The 19828-nt window shown below is 33.5% G+C and overlaps 2 pseudogenes across 1 annotated transcript; one reads left to right on the top strand and one right to left on the bottom strand.

Annotated features, from left to right (window-relative positions):
• Window positions 1-183: 183 nt before the first annotated feature.
• On the bottom strand, window positions 184-1025 carry LOC143636635 (ESCRT-related protein CHMP1A pseudogene; annotated as a pseudogene).
• A 5023-nt stretch (window positions 1026-6048) lies between these two features.
• LOC143636613 (anoctamin-like protein At1g73020) lies at window positions 6049-11575 on the top strand (annotated as a pseudogene). The gene is made up of 16 exons (XR_013154268.1): window positions 6049-6177; window positions 6264-6333; window positions 6914-7029; window positions 7127-7253; window positions 7338-7438; window positions 7505-7596; window positions 7684-7788; window positions 7866-8096; window positions 8177-8309; window positions 8388-8501; window positions 8579-8649; window positions 10601-10731; window positions 10798-10880; window positions 10966-11075; window positions 11170-11327; window positions 11430-11575. The product of XR_013154268.1 is annotated as an anoctamin-like protein At1g73020 (transcript).
• The last annotated feature ends 8253 nt before the right edge of the window (window positions 11576-19828 follow it).

Genomic DNA, 19828 nt, shown 5'->3' with positions numbered 1-19828 from the left:
CTGACGCACCACTGACCCACCCGATCATCTCTATTCATGTATTTCGTAGTACAATTCTAATTAAAATGAATGTCATTACCCGTTATTAGATCTCATTATCTCAAACAACGAATGCATTCGTCTCATAATAATATATGCAAAGTACCAAGCAGCAGAACATAGCATAGCATGTCATAGCATAGCATAATATAACATAACATAACACAAGCATAAGTCAGTCAAATTTACATATCCAATCCCGAAATTACGATAAAACAAACGAAATACTCGAACCCATGTAAAACTTGAAATTACCCACGCGCTTTAAGCTCCTCAAGACGCCTAGCGAGATCATCCTCCTCAACCTTCTCATTACTCTTCGTCGCCACGGCATGCCCAGCCGGCTGCGGCAACCCAACCGACACCTCCAACCCGTAATCATCCGCCACCTGCTGCATCAAACTATTAACCTCCCCTTCGGGAGTACTCAACGACGTACTCCCCGCCATCGAACTCTCCATAAACTCCGCCTGCACCTCCATATTCACAAACTGCTTCTCAAACTGATCCATAGTTTCCGACATCTTCTGCAAATTACCCGTAGCTATCGTCGACTCAAGCGATTTCACAATCGACCCCATCGACTTACTAATCGTCTGCATCTTCGCCTGCGTATCGAGGCGGGCGACAACCGCATCGAGCCTCGACGACAACCGAAGGTAATTCATCTGTTCGCTACGCTTTCGGATGGCGTTTTCGGCGTAAATACGGGCTCCGTCCATATTACCTTTCTCGATGGCTTTCTTGACTTTAAGTTTTTCTGATTTCTCGTCTTTCTCGCACTTTCTGGCTTGGCGTTGAAGGCTTTTGGAGGTGAATTTGAGCTCCATGATCTGGTTCATCAGTTTCTCGGCTTGACCCATGATTTGCTGGTGGTGAATTGAAGGATCTGAGAGTGAATTTGGTTATTGGGTTGTGTGTGGTGATTGATCGTAAAGATTCTGAGCTAGGGTTTGGTGTGTTTGGGTGTTTCGTTGAAGGTTCAATTGGGGGTGGTTTGATATAATAATAATAATAATAATTATTATTATTATTATTATTATTATTATGTGGATGTATGACCGTTGCTTTGTGGGTCCGGTGTCACACGGTGTAATCCGTGTCTAGCTACTATTAAATATCCAAATGAATAACTAATGTATTTAATTAGATTACAAAGATATTTTCAAAGTTTAAATTTGTAGATTTTTCAACGTAGATTTACATATTTCTTCTTGCAAAGTGGCTTAGTTATGTATTTCTCCATCTTATTTTTTTTCTCTTAAAACGAGCTTGACCTTGTTTTGTTATGACTTACGAGAGCTCGAGAGTTGTTTTTCAAGCACGAATTTGCATTATTTCATGATATTCAATATTCATCATAAATTTATTTCTTTGTAGACGGTGCGATCTAAACCTTGAAGAGAACCCGTCAGAAGATGATTATTACAATCCTATAATGAGTGGTGAAAACTTCAATATGTTAGAGCATGGGATTAGCCCACCTTCAAAGTAGGCCCGAAAAGATCGAACCTGAGACTATGATCCAAATGAGTCTACGAAACCAAAAATCTGGAAAGAATTCCCGGAAGATTTGTATGAAACCTTAATCGCCCAGCTCCCAACTTCAACCTTTTCCGGTTCAGATCTGTTGGCCATAAATGGAACTTGAAAATTGATTTGTTGAATTATTATTAGTTTTGTAGAAATTAATTTGTAAAAGTTGATTTGTTGAATTATTATTAGTTTTTTGTTCAATTAGTGGCTTGCATAATTGTTCAATTATTATTAGTTTTCTGTTAAAAAAAGTTTGGAGAAAGTTTAGGTTTAATGAATATATTGTTCCATTAGATTTGCATAAAGTTTACGTTTGAATACCTTGTTTATGTTTAAAAAATCGCTTTATTTAACTTTCTATTTATTTTTACAGTTTACAGACGTTAAAAAACAAAGTGTCTTTTCTTGCAGACTGCAGAGGTTTGGTCCACCACTTCTGCTACAGATGTTTGCAGATGTGGTCCGTAGACTGCAGACATTTTATCTCTGAGAAAACAAACAGCACCAGGGTAAACGTGGTAAGTGACAACCCCACATTCACACCGGTGCTCTTCTTTGACAAAGTTTTGATCTCTCTCTCTCTCTCTAATCGAACCACCACACACAACCCACCACCCCCACACAGTCCACCACCATCTCGTTTTAACGGCTTGCTCGACCCCATCTCCGGCGACCACAACCACGTTTTTTAGATCTGAATCGCTGGGGTTAAATATAAACGTGGTTGATCTCGTTTTACCCATTTGAGAACTTCGGGGTGGGGGAATTGACGTCGCGGAAGAGGTTTGGTGGAGGCAGACGGTGAAGAGGAGAGGGCGTGGAGGTAGAGGTGGAATTATGGTTGGATGAGATATAAGATACGGACAAAGAGTGTAAATGTGGTGGGGGTGGTTATAACATCATGAAATTTCTGACCTAAATTTTTACCAAATTTATCAATGTTTAGATGTTCAAGGACTTAAAAAGAAAAATTTTCAATTTCTCATTCTTCGCACAACGCGGAGAAATTGGTCAATACTCTTCGCGCGACACGAAGATAACAGGCACACAATCCAATACGAAGTTGGTTCGCGCTACGCTAAACCTCATTAAGTAAACAGGGGAACGTGTAAAATCACGTGTCAACACGTGGCACCACGAGACCGCCCACATGCAAAATTGCGGCGCTAAGGCGGTTTGCATGACGCAAAGGAGCTGAATTTCAAGTATAAAAGGGGGAGTCGGGTTTGAGCCAATTCACACCAAATTTCACCTTCATTCTCACACACATTACCTAGGAAAGCGTGCTTAATAGTCGTGACGTTCCAATCGACCATGTTTTCTCGAGATTCGTGCAAGTAGACGAGTTCTGACGCTTTGTTGACCAGTTAAGCGAGCTAGAAACGGGATTCTGCCAGTCAAGCAATCACTCTTATCTTAGTGTTAGCATTACGAGTATTCGCTAGGTAGGAATTAAGTTTAAGTTATTTCAAGTATATTATGAGTAACTTAGACTAAGTCAAGGCTATGGCCTTTAACCTTAAAAAGATTTTCAAATCATTCATAAAAAGGTTTTCAAATAAACGTTGCTTCAATAAGATGTAATGTTATACAAAATTATATTTTAGCGGACATGTAGTAATTGGAAGGGGGAGATCATTAGTAGACTCTTCTTGCCTAAGGTAAGTAATTCGTACAAATCCTAATCAATCGCGGGACCCGTTTACTTACCTGGAGAAGTTTGCCAACGTGATAGAACCTATTAAGCCAAAGCATGCTATACTAAACGTCACACAAATACATATATGATTTCAAAATACAAACATTCACAAACCTAATCAAGGTTAAAACCAGACTTAAGGTCTGCAGTCTAATCAAGAAACACCATCAAGGTGATCATTCAAACATATTTGTTTATAGGTTAATATCATTCACAATCAAGAAGGTTTATCAATCAATCACACCGATGGTACAGGTGAATACGTTAAACCTTTACAAACAGTCAAAACAGATTTATACTCTATAATCTATAAGATAAACATGTTGTTTCTCTTAGAGAGTCAGTCAAACGTTTGCATGAGAATACGTGATCTCTAAAACGTTATAATACAAAATTAGAGAATAAAAACAACTCAGACCGAATACACATGTGTCTGGATCCAAACATAACTATTTAGCCTATACAATCAAAGGCTACATGGTCGCGGGCTAACAGTCATATCTAGTTCTCCGGTATGGGCTACGTGGCTCGGAGAAACTTGTGTGTGTGTAGGGCAGTGTTACAAATACCAGAAATAGAAATATTTCTGCTAAGCTTGTCAAGAAAACTATATTTGTATTATGATTGTTATTTAAATATTTTTAGAGTCAAACGTTTCACCAGCACATAGCTGACGTATTTTATTCCCCATTACAGGTACTTAAGTTTGGTGTCACAGTACATGATGGCACTACTTTGAATATGAAATCCTTATAAGATAAAAACAAGGAGATAGAAGCTCACAGTACGTGATGGCTCTACTTTGAATATGAAATCCTTATAAGATAAAAACAATATTGTAAATATACACTTGGGTATTTAATTCTCAAGTAAATTTTCAATGCAATTAATATTATAATAACTTTAAGTCTTCCGCTAAAATTTACCCATAAACTCTAATATAATTGCAAAACAGGTAACAACTGATAGTCACGCTCCTAGGCCCTAGGTTGGGATGTAACAGTGATGGTTTGCGACGGTGGTGTAGTGGCTGAAAAGTTGCCGGATAATCGAGTTTGCCGAAAGTAGGGCGGAGAAGATGATGTGGGTTCTAACTATTAACATAAGTTTGTCTTTTATTTTAATCGATTTAATTTATTTGTTAGGATATTTTAAACAAGGGGTAAATAAGTACTTGATTTGAAAATAGGAAATATTTAACTAATTTTGTTGGCTAGGAAAATATGTAATTTATGTTGTTTAATTAGGGAAAATATGTAAAAAAAGAAATTTTAACTGCCAATGAAACTAACAAGAACCTAGCCACTTATAAAATGAATGTTATTTCTTTCAATCCAGTTCTACGATCGTTTTCATATTCTTTACCCATAGGAGCGTACGATGTTTAATATTTTCTTTGAGTCTACTAATCGATACTCTCGTATTTTTTAAAGTGGTGTCATTCATTATCATCCATATGGACCAACATGTTGTGAGAATGATTGCTTGAAAGATTCGTCATTTGGCTTCATGTACCTTTGTATTGAGATGGTTCTTTAAAAGATCTGTCACCTCAAACGTAATGTTTGTAACTATATGGAATCTAACATAGACTTATGTAAAAAAAAATGGTTAATGTTGTATAAGACATTAATTATATAGGTTTAGAAAAACTATGTATGTTATTTTTTGAAAGGAAGTATAAGGAATCGATAAAAATGACACAATAGGTGCCTTGGATCAAGCATTTGGACATTAGTTACAAAAGTTGGAAACTTTAATCCTACTTTAGCATATCAAAGTATGATTTAGTCTTTCTTATTTCCATTGGTTGCTTTTGCCGATTTGAACATCTGCACAACATCTTTTGATTTTCATTTTCTTTACTTTTATTAACACATCTCAACATTTCGGTTTAGCAATCTCGCCATAATACGTGAGCTGGAAAAGCTATTATTAGATTGTATGTTATAGTGAGATTGGGGGTTCCTGCTACTTCACATTTTTTTTAATTGTTAAGCCATCTTCACTTGGTAAGGTGATCTTTTAACCACTGCGAATTAAACCAATCACATTCTCTTCTCTCATTTTTTCATATTAAAACACAATAAATAAATAATTGTGGTTTTTTAGTTAAATTATTATACATGTTTGATGAGTTTGTTAATGTCTTACTGTCTACGTGCCATCATTTTTTTATTAACTAACCATCATCCACAACGCGCATCTTATGCGTGAGTGAGTTTGTTGGAACATTTCGACATATAGATTTTGACTAGTTTTAACTTTTAATTTATAGGACGATTAAAAAAACTATAATAATAATAATAAGTATTAAAGTACTGACATAGTGATAAATCACATTGGATCCTTAACTAGGAAGTTTGAACAACGGCAACGGGTCCCGAAATGGTAACCTTTTGACCTGGAATTACGACCAAATTTGAAATTTAAAAATTAAAATCTCATATATAATAATAAGTAAACAATAAATAACCAAGTCATCAATAATAATAAGTCAATAAGTTCGCCGGAAAGCCAACTCGGCATTCGCCGGCGATAGTTTACGCCCACTTTACTGCATCTTCCTTCCGTCCGTCCGTCAAAATAATAATAATAATAATAACAATTTACATCTCAGCGCCACGTGTCCACCCATAATCTCAGACAGACACTTGTTGTCTCACGCGAATCCCATTTTACCCAACACCCGAATCACCCATTTCGAACCCCAATTCCACAAAACCCTAACCATGACGTCACCATTCCAAATCAAATAATCTCCCAATTCGGAAATGGAGGCGTTTGAAATGGGGGTGGTTGTTTGTAAGAAGACGACTGTTGTTGACCATCTTGTTGACCAGTTTCAGAAGATCGGGTTAATTGTTGACCGAGTTGCTGGTCTTAATGATGAATTCCTCAAGGTTTCATCATGATTATGTTCAATTTGTTAATTATTATGGCTTGCTTCCTAAAACCCTAATAATATTATGAATGAATTTGTTTACAGTTAGCAGCACCTGTTGAGGTTTTAATGAAGGCAGCAGCTGAATTACAGTTAAAGAAAAGAACCCATATAGGTAACTCAACAACTTTTGTGGTTTCTTGTTTAAGATGCTTTATGAACATATGTCATTGTGTTACGGGTGTGCATGGTTCGCTTATTAGGTTTGAAAGAAACTGAAACCGAAGTCATCGGTTAATCTGCTTTATTAACCAATCGATTTTTGGTTAATCGGTTCGGTTATTAGCCTCAACCGAAACCCAAGTCATCGGTTAATCTATTTTATTTAACCAAACAGTTTTCGGTTAATTGGTCCGGTTTATTCAGTTAGCTTGTTGGTTTTCGGTTAGGTTACTTTCAGTTAATAACCAAAACCAAACGCTCAAATTTTTGCTTAGAAATACATGAACGGGAGTTATAAGTAAATGAAATGGAGGTATAGATACATAAATGGAGGTATAAAACATGAAATATATGAAGCAGATGCATAAAAGCTAGAAATATATGAAAATATGAATAGTTCGGGCTGGTCGATTTCGGATGACCAAGGTACAAAAAAAACAACCGATTTTTGGTTAATTTGGTTTTGTGTTCAGTTTCATTGGTTTTCAGTTAATGGTTCGGTTATTGCTCACCACCACATATAATATTGTTGCGGGTGGATTTACAGTTTGGATGGGACGAGGCGGATGCTTTTATCAGACAGTCTGATGGATCTTTATTCAGTTGGTGTGAGCGGTTTCGTTGTTATAATCACATGATACATGGAATTGTGAGTTATAACTTATGCATGCTTCTAAATTACTTTAATCATTCACAGCTTGGGTACATGACATAAATGAGTAATAGGTTTACATGACAATGTACAGGTTAACGAGAGTGATTCTGCGATTATTTTGAAATCGGACAGTAAAGACGTTAGATGGGAGCCCGGGAAACCTCTTATGTGGAAGTTGGAAAAAGAAGGCATGGTTAAAGAAGTCTTTCCTATCCATGGTATGACACTTTTTAAAAACTTTTATAAATTTGTTTATTAAATCTTTTCTTTAACGTTATACTTGGCATGATTTTGTTTAAAAGATGAAGTAAAGAGGAAGCGGCTTTTGAAATGTTGGGCTTTGAATTGGTGGGACTTTATAAATCAACCCCTTGATGAAATATATGCTTACTATGGAGCAAAGGTAAAATAATGTTTTTTTATGAATGAATTAATTTCATGTATGATAATATATTCTTTTGCATTGTAGATTGCAATATATTTTGCTTTCATCGGAATGTACACAAAGTGGTTGTTTTTCCCGGCTGCATTAGGAGTTCTTGTGCAGCTAGTTGATTTTGGGTAGGTCACATATGACTTATTATTTATTAGTCACCTAAAGTCTTCAAATTCTAATAATAATTTTTTTAAAAATTTTTTTAATTCCAGATCTTTGCAGTTCATTATACTTCCCTTTTTCTTTCTATGCATGATTTCATGGGCCGTCTTCTTTCTCCAATTTTGGAAGCGAAAAAACTCTACACTTTTGGCCAGGTAATACATAATATTATATAATATTATAATCTTTATTTTTAATAATTTTTTATTTATTTCCGCGTTACAAAATGTAGCTGGCAAATCTGTTATTCTGTTGGATCAGAGTCTGCTTATAAATATATGTATTCAGAATGGAGTTCTTTACATTCATCTGAGAAAGAGAAGTTTCAAAGAGATGAATGGTTCGGTCATATGTTAAGATTTAGAAACGATGCAATTATTATATTAAGTATAATATGTCTCCAGTTTCCGTTTGAACTGGCGTATGCACATTTGTATGAGAGCATTGGATCTGATATAATGAAGTAAGCATCCAATTTTATGTATTTTTATTTTTTTAATGTAACTATAGTTCATTTCAGTTAAAAGTAGTATTTTATTTCAGGTTTGGGTTAACGGCAATCTACCTATTTTCCATTCAATATTTCACACAAATTGGAGGGAAGGTGTCGGTGAAGTTAATCAAGCGCGAGAAAAACGAGTGCTCTGAATACAGGGCTAACAGTTTGATTTACAAGGTCAGAACCGAACTTTATATTCTTTTTAATTGTCTCATTTTAAGTATATCAGTTTGTAAATCAATTTTTTTCATGTAGGTGTTTGGGCTATACTTTATGCAGTCATACATTGGATTACTATATCATGCAATTCTGCATCGCAACTTCATGACTCTTCGTCAAGTAATAACTCAACGTCTAATCATATCAGAGGTGGTCAAATATTACTTCTTTTTCTATTTTTTATGTTATTCAAAGTTAAATGTATTTAATCAGGATATATCCTTCAGTTGCTCGAAAATCTGATGGAAAACGCTCTGCCATACATCAAATACAGCTATAGAAAATATAGAGCTGTTCGGTAAGTCTCTTTGACTTTGGTTTTTATGTTGACCAATGTAACGTTGATGCGCTAAAAGTGGTATATAAAAATATTGCAATTAATAACCTAGCACAACGAGTAATAAAAACCAAGAATACCCTAAACCAAACCACTAGCAACAGGCAAGTGAACCTATCGGGTGTAGAATAGCTATGGGAAGTCCGGGAATATCGAACCCTAGAGACACTTATTGAATTAACGAACTTAGATTCTAAAAGCTAAATAAACTAATAATTAGGAAAAGATTCTTTTTGGATTTTTATTTATTTTATTATAAAACTAATTATTACTTAGACTAATTTACTAATAAATTAAACTTAAAATTCTAAAACTTAGACGAAAACACTAACGAGAAAGACGTTACCTAGGCAAGGAATCCGCATTGTGATGACTCGGGCTTTTCTCGGTTACGGGAAAATGCTACTGGAACCGGGAATCTAAAAATATGAACCCTAGGAAACCTAATGGATCCCTAATCACTCTCAAGTGTCACCTAAGAGGAAATCCTAAAGATCATGTAAAAGCACCGGCTTATTGGCTCCCCTGTTAGTTCACCAATTATGATTAATTACCCTAAAAAACAGCTAACCCGTCGGTTTCACTATCTCAATGCACCTAAGTACACGGGGTGGTCTAGAAGAGATCTAAAGGACACGGGTAAGCAGTGAAACTAAGGAAAACTAGGCAAACTTCCGGTCAGACAGTTTTACCTAAAACCCTAATAACAAAGACAAACCCGACAACTTAGCACCCGTCGGATATCTAAGCAAGTAAGAATATAAACTTCTAATAATATGCTAAAAAATCAGTTTCTATGGTGTATGAGCTCAATAAACCATAAACAAGTTGCAAACACACAGTAAACAACCCTAACATGCACCTATAATCAAAAGACATTCAATCACGCGACATGTGAAACATTCATTCAAGCACAAATCAGAAGTAAATACGCATAAATAACATCCAATAAATCTGATCGAAACTTTTAATTAATCAAAACCCAATAAACAATTCCCGCAAACCGTTTAAACCCTTAATCAATCACAAAACATCAATCCAAGCCTAGATAACTAAAAAGGTTTAGCCAATCATAGTCATAAAAACAAAGACATAATTATTTGAATTCATGACAATAAATTGAAAGAAAGAAAAATAAATGAGCTCAAACCAAATAGATTAATATGAGAAAAACGTTCAACGAACTCAATCCCCAAGCTGAATGAACTTGAACTGCTATTTATTGCGATCTCCTCTGGTGACGACCCTCTTTTAATGCGTCTATTGACTTCTCCAAAATAATAATAGTTTTCAGCCAGAATTCCTCAATTCGATGACCTGCCCTTTTTTCCATGCGTTTTCTTTTATAGCTTTTTAGTGGGCCCTCCAATCCACACCGTCATTAATTTCAAATGGGCTTCAACGTTGTTTCTAGAGGCCTGTGATATAAACCATAATATGTGAATGAATGAAATATATAATTCAACTTGATGGAATCCAATTATGACATTAAAGTGGGAATTAAATGAATTAATTTGGTTTGCAACACAAATCCACGGCATTTTTGTTTAATATGCAAGCCTCTCAAAATATTTATTGTTATTAACTCATACTCATTGGTCATTGCAAAATTAATTTGACATTCTTGTATTTTACTTCATAGCCCCTTTACTGAATTCAATTGGGTATTAATTAACAACCAGCTAGTTTAATTAGCCACCGTTTATTTAATAGAAACCATTTTAGGCACATGCTAATCATTTTAAACAAATAACAACAAAATCCGAACATGACCTGGTAAAATGGAATTTTCACTAAAAACTCATCTGAAAAGCAACTCAAAGTGGAGGAAATATTTAGTTTATTTATGTTTAATTCATACCACATCAAACGTTTATTGCAGCTATTAATCGGTGACTGTTTATTTGTTTAGTAACAAGAGAAAAAGGGAAAAAGGAATGGCGGCCAGGAAATCTTATTTTAATTCTAGAGTTGAAAAGGAGTATTTTAAGCCTATATATTCTGCCAGTATCGGTGATGAACTCGAAGACGGGCTCTTCGATGGTAACATTTATTATTTTCTATCCTTTTAAAAAAAATCCCGATAATAAATTAAAAAACTTTGCACAGAATTTCTTGAACTGGCGTTGCAATTTGGAATGATTATGATGTTTGATTGCGCTTTTCCTCCTGCATTTGCTTTTGCTGCATTGGTAGATTAAAAACCTTTTTACTATTTCTTATAAAATTTGATTTGTAAAACGGGAAATTTATATATTTTTAAATGGTTTTGGAAAGAACAATGTTACAGAAATTAGAGCAGATGCGTTAAAGATTCTTGCAATGGTTTTAGAAGGCCGGTTCCTCGAGTTTCTGCAACAATAGGCGCCTGGCTTAACATATTTCAGGTACTTATTGATTTTAATAGGTTTTATATTGGAATTTCAACTGAACGATATTTTGATTTTAATTTTAATAGAAATTTTTTATCTTGATTTATAGTTTTTGATAGTTGTATCTATATGCACCAACTGCATACTTCTAGTATGTTTATACGATAGAGAAGGCAATTGGAATATATCTCCCGGTCTTGCAGCCATCTCATCATGGAACATGTTCTCCTTCTCATCAAATTTGGCTTCTCAAGGATCGTACCCGAGGTATACTTATTTCCAGATGTTATATACTTGTATATGTGTATACACACACACACACACACATATATATATATGATGTAATATACTAAAAAACACTTTTTGTAGGAACCTGATTGGGTAAAAGCGAACCGAATGAGGAACGCAACTCAAGCACAAAACATGTGTTCAAAACAGCTTTTGAGAAACATTTTGATTCGTAGAGGAACACTCGTTACACGTACTGCCAAATGATAATTGAATGTGTGTTAATATTAGAATCAGTATACCACTATAATATAGATTAGGCAACTCAATTTTTGTATCTAAGAAAAAAACTTAGTCTCTAGATTGTAGGATATTGTTTCTAGAGTCCATTCATCTAATGATATTAACAAATTATGCATTCGAAAAATCACACGCATACAAACACTCTATTTACATACGGGCCGTCTGACGTGGCGGTCAGAAAACATACGACTGTCCAGGCTGGCAAGGCAAAGGGTTTGTCTTATTGGTTAAGATTTAGATTCAGCTAGCCACGGGAGTTTGAATTTCCTTCGCTGACTTGGCGGGTAGCAAACCGATCGCTGACTTGGCGGGCGTATCGAACGACTGCTTTCGCCCACCTCTGGATTTCGGACTTGAACTTTCTTGAATCAAGTCGTTTTAGTGATTTGATTCCCGGGTCTATTGATATCTCCATGAAGGAGAAACATCGGTCGTAGCGTTGTTTCTTGGCGGTCACGGCGTTGGTGGTGGCGTCGTCGGTGGTGGTGCTTGCTTCCATATGAAGGTGGTGGGGGTGAAGTTTATGAAGATTTGAAGTCCCTACCAATGCTTATAAAGGGTTTGAATTTGCTTGGAGAGTAATGGTTACACAAACGTGTGGGTTAGGATCTTATTGACCATTGACTGACTTTTCAAATATTCTTGTTTTGCATATGTATGTATTAGGTTAATGATAGACAATTGATTATATGGTAAAGTGTGATAGGCGGTGAAGCTTTGACGAAAATACCAAGATGACCAGACTCAATACGTCATAAACACGGGCGACTGGGCTCAAAATTTCCATTTGAAAACGAGTAAATTCACACTACGTGTAAAATTTTCGAACGAAAACGCATAAAGTTACACTATTGAACAAAAAACGGGGGTGTCCGGGACACCTCAGACTCCTAGATATGCTTCAGCCCTGAGTGTGATTATAAGGCTTTAAAAGAGTAAATTAAATAATGAGTGGATTGTTAGGACGAATTAGAACAAATGGGGGCATTTAAATTAAATTAAAACAAATGGGGGCATTTAAATTAAATTAAAGTGTATTTGGGCTGCCTAGCGTTGTTGACAATCACGGGTGTATTGGGTGCCGTTTGTTATTGGTTACCTCGGATAGCTAGACTTTTTTTCGTTGGTCGTTAAAAAAAATATACTTTAAATAATGCAGTCAAATATCATATATAAAATTTTGAGTACAATGGTTTTGAATTAATTTACACTTTAGACATCATAATGTGTTATCTCATGCAATAAGGCCAATAGATAAATCAATCTATCTATTCTAATAAACAAAAATAAATGTGGATACTTGTCATGATTTGGTTAATTCTCGTAATTTTTTCCCTCCAAAACTAATATACCATAATATATGTAATAAATCAATAATGATTCACTTTTCTTTTACACTATATTTATATAATATCTATATATTTTTATAAATATAAATATTAACATATTATTTTACTATATATTTCAAAATACTTGGCAAATTTCAAAAATCAACAACAAAAATCATGTTTCTGAAATGAAAATTGTTTTGGGTTTTTTGTGAACTTAAATTTGATTTTATGGGTCAAAAGTTGGTAAATTGATTGCTTGATACAAGTTAACTGCATTTAGGTTAAAAATTGTAACGGGTCAAAAATGAAAATTTTAAGTATTTTTAAAAGTTTGAGAATGCAAAATAGATTTATCGTCAAATTTGTTATGGGTCAAAGTGTTGACTTTAAAATGTCAGAAGTATGAAAGTTAGAAATTTAAACATGATTCGGGTTTCAAATTTATTTTTAAGAGCATTTTTTGAAATAATCAAAAGGTTCGGGATTTGGCAAACTGACTATTTTTCCCTCAACTATTAAAATATAAGAAAAGATTGCGAACACTTTTGACGTGCCACCCCCATGCCTATCAATGCTTCTAACTTTTATCAAATTTGAAATATTTATGTCAATATTAATTTTTCCTTCAATGGTTATCAAAACGTTGTATGGAAAGCATGTCATGCAAAACTATGCTCAAATGAATATTCACAAAATTGAATGGGTTAACATATTATTTTTTATGTTGTCATTATGACAAAGTCGAGAAGCACTCTGAAACTTATCAAAATCTTTTTCATGGTGTAGCTAGAAAAACATAGCTCTTGAGGAACATCCATTGCTCCAATTTAATGTTCTACTTTCCTTTGATGGGTGGTAAATTGATAAATATATCAATAAAGGTAACGCTCCTTTTGTATTTAGGCTGAGTGGTTAGAACTACTATCGTATGAGAAGCTTTATTTCCGAAATTGGTTCATAACCAAAAGTCTTTCAATTATACATATATATGGCACCAAGAATGAATTTTTCAATAGAAAGAAGCATTCTCGGGTACATTTTTGCACGGACATTTTTTTATTAAGTTCATTTAAAAAAATCGTTTTGTGATATAAATAAAATCAATTTATGTACACATTATATAGATACAAGCATAGATGTAATACATTTTTTTCATATACGCTATTAATTATTTTTTTTATTTATAATTTTATTATTTGAATTATCGCGTGTGTGACACGGGCTCTAAAACTAGTGCCTATTATATTTAAAGTGATGTTGTGTACGGATCGCAATACCAGATATTAGTAGTTTCAGTCTGATGCTTAATTATAAAAACCAACCTAGTGCGTGCTACTTATTATCCATTCGGTTTGCGGATATACAAATTTTATAGGTTTTTATGATATAAAAAATTATCTGTTGTCACTTGTCACATTCATTGTTCAAAACCTGATCCTAAACTCACCCAAGAATCTGAGTTTTATTCTCAACGACACTTTTAATAAAAATAATTTAGAGAACAACTTAAAATATTATTTATTATATATTTCAATTATACAATACATTTTATAAATATTTTGTTTTGATGCGGGTAAACGCGTCCTGATAATCAGACATGTATAAACCTATATCATACCCGTTCGGATGCTTGGGTTGGTTGGTTAGGTTGATTAGTAAATAACTACATACTTTCCTAAACCTTTTTATCTTAAAACATAATAATTACATTAAAATTTGATATTGAAATAATATGGTAATGCTAGTGTTTGAATAAGTAACTTCTTGTAGGCTTGCTTGTAGTGCAAGTAATTTGAAACATGAACACGTAACTTCTTGCATAACTGCTCCCAACCACAGCTACTTATTTATATTATTAACTCGTAACCTTTTATAAAGTTTCTAGTCGTATAAACAATTAAACATTTTTTATTAACTTTGTTAGGATCCGGTTGGCAAGCGGTAATAACTAGAGGTGTAAACGAGTCGAGCTACTCATGAGCTATTTGATAATGACATGTTAAAGAAAATGTTTTTCTAGTCTTGCGAGTAACGGTGCAACCGAGCTGGGTTTGCTTCAGCTCGAATCCATAAAAAGCTCGAAACGTGACAAGCTTTTTCGAGCTCGAGCCGAGCACGAGCATCAAAGAAAGCTTGTTTAGTAGCTTGAGCCCTGTATGGGAAGCTCATGTAGGTTTTCTAGCCTTAACCGAGCATTGTGTGTTTTTAAGTTTGACCTCTGTTGGACTTTTATGTATTAATTCCACACAACACAGCCGAGCTCGAGTCGATCTTTGGCTCGTTTAAGGTACTACACGAACTCGAACCAAGCTTAGGCTCATTTAAGATTTTTTTTTTCTCAAAATATGTAAAAATAATTAAAGATGTATATAGTTTAATTAATAAATAGTAAACAAGTCCAACCCGAGCTTGGAAAACCAACTCATCAACCCATCTCGGAACAAGCCGAGCTGAGGCTCATCTTAGCTTGACTTGGCTCGTTTACACCCTTACTTGCGAGCCTAAACAAATTTACAATTTATTATATGGTATTTTAACTAGTTTAAACTTTAAACATTGAATGGTTGATGGTAAAAGGCACATTGGTTTTGAAAGTTCTTTTAGAAGTCAAAGGTAAACTTCATGGAAAAAGTTTATAGGTGTTTATTATTGATATTTATAAACACATATTTCATGTGAAAGGTTTTGTTGTAACGATTTTTTAAATGATCGTCATTTGACGTTGTGGCATGATCCACGTGCACCTTTATTTTATTTATGTATATTTGCAAAGTTGTTTGCTTTAGTTAGTATATTGTTATACTCAGTTTTAGAGTGATGTAACACACGAAATGATCCAAATTATAACGTTACAAGTAAAGCAAATAATTACATAACGCATATGGAAAAATGTATTACGTCTATACTTGTATCTATGATATGTATTACATAAAGCAAATAAATTGATTTTATTTATATCACAAAATGATTTTTTTCAAAAAAAAATGAACTTAATAAAAAAATGAACGTGCAAAAACATACCCGATAATGCTTCTTATATTGAAAATTTCATTCTCGATATCATATATGTATAATTGAAAAAATGTAGGTTATGAACCAATTTTGGGAATAAGACTTCTAATATAATAGTAGGTCGACCACTTAACCTAAATATAGATGGAGCGTCACCTTTATTGATATATTTATCAATTTACCACCCCTAGAAGGAAATGAGAACATTAAATTGTAATGACGGATTCTCTTCAAGAACTATGTTTTCTGAGCTACACCATGAAAAAGATTTTGAAAAAAGTCGAGGTGGCTTCTCGACTTTGCCATAATGACAACATAAAAAATAACATGTTTACCACTCAATTTTGTGAATATTTTGCTTCATTGGTGCATAGTTTTGCAAGACATGCTTCCCGTACAATATTCCGATCACCAGTGAAGGAAACATTGATAGGTCTGGGGTGGCATGTCGGAAGTGTTCGTCGTGCTTTCTTATATTTTATTGGTCAGGAAAAAATGGTCAATTTGTCAAATCCGGAACCTTTTGATGATTTCTAAATATGCCTTGAAAATAAATTTGAAACACGAATCATGATTAAAATTTTAACTTTCACTCGTTTGACATTTCAAGTGAACACTTTGAACCCGTAACGAATTTGACGATAAATCTATTTGCATTCTCAAACTTTTAAAAATACTTAGATTACCCTTTTTTACCCGTAACAAATTTTAAGACAAATGTAGTTAACTTGTACCAAACAATCTATTACTAGCTGTTGACCCGTATCAATCAAGTTTAAGTTCCATAATAAAAAAACCCGAAAAAATCATTGATAAAAAGAACCAAGAAATTAAATATGCATGATAAACTTTGTTATATATGAAAGTGATTGGTATATATACTATCCTGGATTGAATTATTTTGAGAACCACTTTGAGTTTTAAGAACTCAACGTAACATTTTTTTTTTGAATTTTTTTACATATATGTAATGTATGTAGGTTACATGTCAGTAGAAAAATTACAGAATTTTTTACGCACCGAGTCGATTTTTTTATAAAGGTGTAACGGACGTTAAAATTAGTGTAATCGTTGTGCATCTTTATTCTCTTTCCTACTTAATCTTTTAATCACATTTAATCTCAACCATATAGTTTAATCTATTTAATTAAATGTGTGGTTAAGAATGAAGTTCTTAAGTTCTTAAAACTCAAAAAGGTTCTCAAATTATCCCTCCCATACTATCCTTACATTTTAACACATATATATTTTACAAAATTAATCGAAAAAGTAAATGAATATATTTAAAGCATATGCTTATAATTTATGAATTTATATGACAATTTACAAAATAATAATAATAATAATAATAATAATAATAATAGATAAATTGATTAAAAAATTGCTTCATAAAATGAAAGCATATTCAAGTTTTGTTTTTCTTTACAATTTTTAACAATATACATAGTATAATATATTAATGATAACATTTGAAATTATATTCTTTTCAATCTTTAACAAACATAGTTTTTTGTCGATTTTTGGATTTAACCAAGTATATTCTGGAATATATAGTAATATAATATGTTAGTATTTATTTTTATAAAAATGTATAGATATAATATAAATAGAGTGTAAAATGAAAATGAAAATGAATAATTATTGATTTATGAAATATATTAGTGTCAATTAAGATCTTAATTTATAAGGGAAAAGAATTGTGAGGTTTAACCACAAAGCGACACGTGCCACAATTATTTTTGAAATGACCTGGAATCTTGATGTAGATTGCAATTAGGATCTCTAGATATTACAGCCTATAACTCAACGTGCGGAATCCATTGAGAATGAACACACACACAAGTAAACATTAAGCTCATATTCATTGTTATGTTGAAAGATTACAAGATATGACACTTTTGCTACTTTCTCTCTCTACTCTCTCACTCTAACACTGACCAAAAAGTCTACATACAAACGCATAAGTCCCCTATTTATAGGAAACAACATGAAGACCAACAACTCCGTGTATGTTATATGGCGTATAACATATACGCCGCATCCGATATGTGTTCTTGTGGACTTATGCGTTGAACAAACTATACAAAATACATTTGACATTTTAGCCCTATACAATCATATCTACTTCATTTAAGACCCTAGCAGTAGACATTATGCTCTAACAGACTCCCCCTTGGATGTTGCTAGGTCTTTGATATTTAATCTTTCATCCCAAACACTAATCATTATACACTTTATTCATGGACACCCGGTGTAGTCTTGGCAGCACCTCTGTCACCAGAATATTCAGTAAAGATATGATCAAATTATTACTTGTATCTGATCGTTGAATATTTCCTCCCTTAAATGCTATCGAAAAACATGATATTTGAAAGTAACGACTTATGAAAATTTGATATTTGAACGTAACGACTTTGACTTCTAATCATTTTCAATAGACTCTCATCTTCTTCCTTTCCATCTTCTTCATCCATCATCATATTGTGACCTGCACACACCAAAATAAATCGGTCTGAGTAAAAATTGGATATGAAAGATGTTTACGGATAAGTTCAATCAAATTCAAAACCAATTCTTCAACATACACAAATAAACTTCAAATCAGGTTACCTGATATGTATCAAGTAGCTATGAAAACTTTAATAAAATGATTATTGTCGGTATGTTTTATGGATTTCCGAATGTGCATATTTATAACCAGAAATAGCAATAATATCTGTCAACTGTGCAGCACTATTTCTCTTGTGATCAGTCTGACACTATTGTCTCAGCAATTATGACATATTTGTCATTATGCAAGACGGATAAGTATTAGATCAAAATAAACATATACGGCAGATATGTAATCATTAAATCTGACGTACATATGCGGCGTATATAACTCTCTTATATATACATGAACTTATGCAGCGTATAAGTGTGAGACTTATACAGCACATAACTTATGCGGCGTATAAGTCTCTATACTTATATGTTGCATAAGTATGTCCTTAAAAATCTCTGATTTTATGTCATGTTCACACCAATGTAATGCAACAAGTACAAATTAATGTCCTTGTACATTAATAAAATAACTTATGTAAGCTCAATATTTAAACATCACTATTTTACCAAGTCCAAATTAATGACTTTGAGTAAAACAGATAAACGTTTGATCTTTTGTTTTTGACTTGGTAAAAACAAGATTTGTTGTTTCATGAAAACACCCAGAGATATAGTTCACCCGTACATCAAGAGTCGAAAAAATAAATCAGAAAGAAAATGTTTTTGGTTTTTTAATAGAAACAAAAATCAAATGACAATTAACAAATCAATACATAAATCACATATTTTTGTGAGTTTGAGCAGGGAATCATATTGACCAAATTGCCCTTCTATCACAGTTTTATTTTCAGCGTTTATTATGACTGGTGTTAAGTCAGTCATTGGTATTGTTGTCCACCTAAACCTTTCAAACAAATGATTCAGGAATTTCTGTGATACATTTAATTGGTTCAATTAAGAACAAGATATCAGGAAATATTAGCTCTAATCTTGATTCAGGCTTAATTTGATTTTTACATAGTCACCCCAACTTGACTTAAACCTTAGAATCAGAAGATAAAAAGATTTTTATTTTTAAGCAAATCAGCAAATAATCCCCACTACAAGACATACCACCGTTATCAAGCAATACCCTAAGGTCCTTTACCATGGATGAGTATGCACGATTTCATCTGTCGGCTTGCAAACGTTGTGTCCCTTGTGGTCTGTTTCTTAATGGTAATAAGACGCGAGCAAGGGGACAACGTGTGTCTAACAACGAATTTTGATCAAGTCAGTAATGATTTTAGTACATATGTACTTGTGTGATCAAGTTTAATGACTTATAAAGCAGCTTAATCTGCGGGTTTG

The sequence above is a fragment of the Bidens hawaiensis genome, unplaced genomic scaffold (assembly GCF_021521415.1).
Source record: "Bidens hawaiensis isolate Kalapana, Puna unplaced genomic scaffold, B.hawaiensis_p1.1 tig00008036_1, whole genome shotgun sequence".
In the NCBI taxonomy this organism is placed as follows: domain Eukaryota; kingdom Viridiplantae; phylum Streptophyta; class Magnoliopsida; order Asterales; family Asteraceae; genus Bidens; species Bidens hawaiensis.
The sequence above is the reverse complement of the archived record's forward strand: the minus strand, read 5'-3'. Positions and strand labels throughout refer to the sequence as shown.